The sequence below is a fragment of the Amphimedon queenslandica genome, unplaced genomic scaffold (genome assembly GCF_000090795.2).
Source record: "Amphimedon queenslandica unplaced genomic scaffold, v1.1 AMPQUscaffold_13464, whole genome shotgun sequence".
In the NCBI taxonomy this organism is placed as follows: Eukaryota; Metazoa; Porifera; class Demospongiae; order Haplosclerida; family Niphatidae; genus Amphimedon; species Amphimedon queenslandica.
Genome location: NW_003546300.1, coordinates 294480 through 301022, shown reverse-complemented (window position 1 = coordinate 301022; position 6543 = coordinate 294480).

Genomic DNA, 6543 nt, shown 5'->3' with positions numbered 1-6543 from the left:
AAAAATATATAAAATATTCAGAAATGGTTTGTGAAAGGATAGGCCATCCTATTGTGTGTAGTAGTAATGATACTGAATGTAAAAGCATGCTGCGTATTTTACGCAATGCATCTGTTCATTATCCTTTATTGAGACGCCTTTTGAAACACTTTTATGTTGCTAGAAATGCTCATTTAACAATAGATATTATTGATTCTTCCCTTGCTGATGGTGATATAGCACAATTGATAGATTTAAAAATTAATGAAGCCGATGAGACTGAATATGACAATGTGTATTATGCTATAAATGATGGTGAAGAAGATGACCCATTTAGAATACCAAACTTAGATACTGTACTTTATTTTCAGTATTCAGATGCTATTGACGAGTTTAAGAAAGCTTTGTCTGATCAGGCTATTAATGCTTGTTGCAGCTGTGAGAGGCTTTTAAGAAAAAAGTCTGTCACTGAATCTAAAAATTTAGATAGCGATGTTTGGAATATCCTATTAGATTACATTAGAGAAAATGATCCTACGGCATTAAATAAAGTTATGTATATTTGTAATCATTGTAAACCTATTATTAGGAAAAATGAAGTTCCAGCACGTTGTGTACTCAATGGGTTAAAGTGTGAGCCACTACCCAAAGAATTGGAAAATTTGGATCCTTTAAGTTGCCAGTTAATACAGAGGGCCAAGTGTTTTCAGACAATTGTTAGGCTAGGCACACACACCTTAAAAGTGCCTACCTATAATTCTTTGAAGGCCCTTAAAGGTGCAATGTTTTATTTACCTCTTCCATTAGAAAAAACAATGGAAACTTTAAATGAGATCGGTATAGATTCTAATCATTTGCCTAATCCTGAACTTTATATTATTATTAATGGACAGCCTACTAAATCAAATAATGTCTGGCGTAGTTTAGTTGATGTGAATAAAATAAAAGCAGCACTAAGAAAATTAAAAGAAATAAATTGGCTTTATAGAAACGTAGATGATGATTCAATTGACTAATCGTCTAAAAATGTTATACAAGTAGTTAGCAATACTACTTGTAAAATGCTTGAAAAAGCAAATGATCAAGATTTAGAAGGCCTTTCGGCATACACGATTAGAAATCTTGATAGTAAAATTGCAACAGGTTCTGATATCAGTCAATATAAACTAATGAATGTAAAAGAAGCGCCTATAGACAATAGGCAAGAGCATCTTGATTTGTTATGCTTTCCTACTTTATTTCCTACTGGACAATATGGAGAGCATCATCCCAGACAAAGCTATCCAGCACAAACTTTATCATTTAGTGAATACATAAAATCTAGACTTTTAAACAAAGATTCCCGATTTCGTAGAAATCATTCATATTGTCTGCACTATTACGGATTAAAAATTAACAAGGCCTTAAAAACTGGCATATATAATTTATTAAAAACATCAAGGGGCAACGTTGGTCAAACTGTTGCTGAAATATTAGAAAAAATAAATGTGTTAGATGAAGAATTTGAGGGCAATTTAAGTACCATGTTGGCTCCAATACGGGGCACAAATCAATATTGGTTCCGTGTGAAAGGTGAAGTCAAAGCAATGATTGCTGAGTATGGCTCACCAACACTTTTTCTAACATTAAGTTGTGCCGAATATGATTCAGCTGATATAGCGCAATATTTAAGAAAAGTGAATAATGCACCACAATCATATAGTATTTCTAGATAATGTACTGAGGACCCTGTTTCAGTATCGCGACAATTTTCATACAAATTTAAGGATTTCTTTAACATAGTCATTCTCCAGAGAGGTGTTCAGGCAAAGTAGAACAATATTATGTTAAAAAAGAATATCAAATGCGTGGAGCACCTCATTATCACATCCTCCTATGGATTGAAAATGCTCCTGTTGTCGGTATTGATTGTCCAGAAGAAGTCTGTTCTTTCATACAAGATAGAATTACCTGTCATATACCAGATAGTAATACGTCGCCTGATTTAAATTTTTTGGTAACAAAATACCAAATGCACAAGTGCAGCAAATACTGCAAGCGAAATATTAAAGTTGGCAAGACCTATGTATCTAGATGCCGATTTGATTTTCCTAGACCAGTAAGAGATAGTATTTGCATCAATGATGTTGAAAATAGCTTGAAATCATGCAATAAAATATATTATCTCAAACGAAATGAAAAAGAAGTTCGAGTCAACGACTATAATCCTTTACTGCTGAAATTGTGGCGTGCAAATATGGACTTGCAATACATAGCTGAGAGGAGTCTTTCCTTAACAGAGTATGTAACTGGATATGTCACTAAAGCAGAAAAGAGTCATGCACAGGACTTATGGGATGAAGTCAGCAGCTGTGACAACATATACAGCAGGCTTTGGAAAATTGGCCAAAAATTACTTCGAGCTAAAGAAGTAGGACTATATGAAGCTAGCGATCTTCTTCTTGGTGAAAGTTTATACATGAAATCAGTCACTGTACAGTATGTTAATGTGTACTTGCCTCATAAGAGGAGCAGAAAAATCAAAAACTATTCATATTTAACTAAAATGGATCGATCTTCGAAAGACATCTTTAATCCTAGCATAATTGAAGACTTTTATCCAACAAGACCAAATAACATGGAAGATGTATCTCTTTATGAACTTGTTGCCAATTACAAATTTGATAAAATAGGAGAAAATGGAGAAAGAGAATACAAACTTCGATCAAAGCCAGTCCTTCCAAACCATAGGAAATTTAATCCTATGCAAGAAGCGGAAAGAGACGATTTTTATTACTCGCTAATATTTTTATTTGTGCCTTTTAGAGACGAGAGCACACTTGTAATGGAAGGAGAAACAATGGAAGAAGCTTTTAGGCGTCACAGAGAAGCATCTATACGTGGCATTGAAAATCATTTCAACAAACTACAGAAATTATTAGAAGCTGAACGTAATTGGAAGAAAATAGTCGATGCAAGAAATAAAGCCGGTTTCACTGAAGAAGAACTTCCTGATAACAAGGAAGATGATGAGCCTCAATTACTGGGTGAAATAATGGAAGCAGTAGCTGATATTGCTGACATGCATATAAATGTACCTAATTTAACATTAGAGCAAAGAGAGGCAATGCTTAATCTAGATCAAAAAAGAATTTTTGATAAAATTAAGAGTCATCTTATAAGTCAAAAAGAACGTGAAGATTTATTAGAGAATGAGTCTTCAAGACTACTTAGATTAGATAATATCAAACCGCTAAGGCTGTTTATTAGTGGTGTAGGTGGAACTGGTAAATCGTTTTTGATAGAGGCAATAAAATGCCTAGTGGATGACATATGGCATCCAAAAAGTGGTGAAATCATGTGTGCTATAGTAGCACCAACAGGTATAGCCGCATTTAATGTAGGTGGACTAACAATACATAGGTTATTTCAGCTACCAATAGAGCATGAGGGAAAGACAGCTGGATATTGGGCTTTGAGTAAAGAAGCTCAGAAAAGAATAAAAATGACACTTAAAAATTTAAAAATTATAATAGTAGACGAGGTATCTATGGTATCCAATCTAAATCTAGCATACTTAAACATGCGCTTAGAAGATATATTTGGAACTGATGAATGGTTTGGATCCAAAAATATTTTATTTGTAGGTGACCTTTTACAATTGCCACCAGTTAATGGTAGGCCAGTATTTAAAAAAATTAGCAACAAACTAGTAAAAACTAGACTTGGAGCAGCAAATGCAGTTAACATATGGAAAGAAACAGTAGAATATGATGAACTAACAATCAATGAGCGACAAAAAGGAGATGAAACTTTCTTTAAGATGCTTGATTCTGTTAGGCATGGCTGTCTGACTGATGAAACTATTGATACGCTTAAGAGTCGCGTATTTAAGGTTTCAATACAAGAAAAATATAAGGAATTGGAAAGTGAAGGAACAAATCCTCCAATTTGCCTATTTTCTAAGGTAGATGCCTGCCAAAAAATCAATGAATTAATGTTAGAAAGTCTAGAAACTGAGAAACTAGAATTAGCATGTGTTGATATTGTTGATGAAAGTGGCAGCACAGCAAAATTTGACAAAAAAACAAGAAAAAAAATTAGAGAAACTAAAAGATCAACCAAGCAAAACAGCTGGTTTAGAAACTGTATTGTCTTTAGCAGTAGGCTGTAGAGTAATGCTAAGACGTAATATTGATGTGACAGTAGGATTAGTTAATGGGGCCATTGGTACAGTAATGGGTATTTATGCTACACGTATATCAATCAAATTTGATCATATTGATGTACCTTGTGACATAGAAAGGGTTACATCTAGATTTATGCTATCTAAGAATTTGTATATACAAAGGAAACAGTTTCCCCTTATACTTTCTTATGCTATTACTATTCATAAATGTCAGGGCCTCTCACTAGATACAGCCATTATTGATTTATCTACTGATGTTTTTGGGGATGGTATGGCAAATGTTGCATTGTCTCGTGTACGTACATTAAATGGATTACATTTATTATCATTTGATCCTCTCTCTGTTAAAGTTAGTAATCCGTGCATTAATGAAATTAACCGCCTCAGAAGTAAATTTCGGAATGACTTACCTCAAATCAAGAAAAGTAAAGGAAAGAAGAGAAAGATTCAAGTGACTGGTATAATTGATGATGGTGAACCTTGTAGTAAGAATGCCAAGGTGTCTGTAAGTCATGTACAAAGTACTAGTAATAGTACCGTTAGTAGCAATAAACGTAAGAGTACTGATTTACAAAAGTCTAATTGCCCCAAAAAGAGTAAAATTTGTGACAATAATGCTTTAAATAAGCCTTGCCCCCAAAAAAGAAAAGTTGATGTAGACAGTAGTACTGACAATAGTGCTTTGGTATTGCCTCGCTCAAAAAAAGATGATAAATTAATTGTTTCAATTAATTTGAAAGACCTAAAAACCAAATTTAATGTCAAAGATGATGATAGTTGTAGTAGTCTCATTGTATCTATAAAACTCTCAAACATTAAATGTAAACCGAAAGATGATAAAACAAAGTGTGTTGTAAAAAGTGACGATTGTAGTAGTAGTCTCATTGTATCTATAAAACTCTCAAGCATTAAATTAAAGACAAGTAATCCAAAAAAAGATGATGATGTCATCTTTACTTATGAAGAGCCTCCCAACCCAGATAATGTAAGGAGGAGACAAAGGGATTATGTTTATTACCCTGCTAATGAAGTTCAAAGAAGGTGGTGTGAGATATTGAACCTTAAGTTTGTAGCAGCTGCTAGAATCTTACCTGGTAGTCCAACAACACCACTGTCAGATGAAAGAGTTCCTAATAGTACTCTTGATGTCCCTGGTGATGGGAACAGTTTATTTTATGCCCTTTCATATCTCATTACTGGGTCCATTTCTCAGCATTATGAATTACGTAGAGCAATTGTTAGTAATATGCCAAACTTTGAAGAAGAATTGTTTAATAGTACATTAAGTGCAACCAGATATTCAAGCATATATGATTACATAAATAAGTCAAAAATGTATAGAAATTATGTGTGGGCCACTGACACAGAGATTATTACACTAACAGCATTATTAGGTATAACCATATATTCATATTCACTCACTCCTACTTTTGTTGGCTGGGCTAGATATGGAACCCAGGAGTTGTATGGCATTCCTTGTGATACTACTACACCTGCTTTGTATTTGAAGCATGTTGGTACTAATCATTTCCAAGCAGTTAAGTCTATTAATATTTCTTAAAGCATCGATTGTTGATGGAAAGTGGGTATGGTGAATGGGAGGTCCATCATCTTTAAAACATTGGTTGTTTAATGTGACTTTTATTTCACTGCATGTGCAATGTGAGTGTGTGTGAAAACCAGTGGTGCATATCCACCCGTTATTGCTCAGTATAAAGTGATCAAACTGCATTCAGGATGTGAGATTAATCAATGTATACAGTGAATATTGAGTACTTGTTGCTATAATGGACAGGGAGAGGGTGTGAAAGAGGTTTACTGTTCATTAGAGTTTAGCATTGATTCAATTTTGTGTGACTATCATTTATGTAGGACAGAGGGTTAGGAAGGGAGGAAGCTGTCATTATCAATTCCCGATCTTGTTTGTGGCTTGTACTACATGTTTATAACAAATATCAGGTGCTTATGGATCAAGGGCGCTGCTGACAAATTTTGAAGGACAAGAAAAATTTAGAGTAACAATAAAAGTTCTCATTATACATGTAGTATCATTCAAACAGTGATTTGGTACATATATTAATGATCATCATACATGTCAATGCTGCCATCAATGCTGTGCGCATTACATATATGTAAATGCTTGCCAGCTGATGTTGCGCATAATGCTGCCATCAATGCTGTGCGCATTATTAAGTTAATGCCTGCCGGCTGATGTTGCGCATTTGAATGATGCTGCCATCAATGCTGTGCGCATATTAAATGCTTGCCAGCTGATGTTGCGCATCTTTTGTTGATGATTGTTGTAAATATGTGCATGTTCACATTAACAAAAAAATATTGTTGTAAGTACATATGTACTATAATGGAGTTACAAGGAATACAAAAGTTCCATGTGA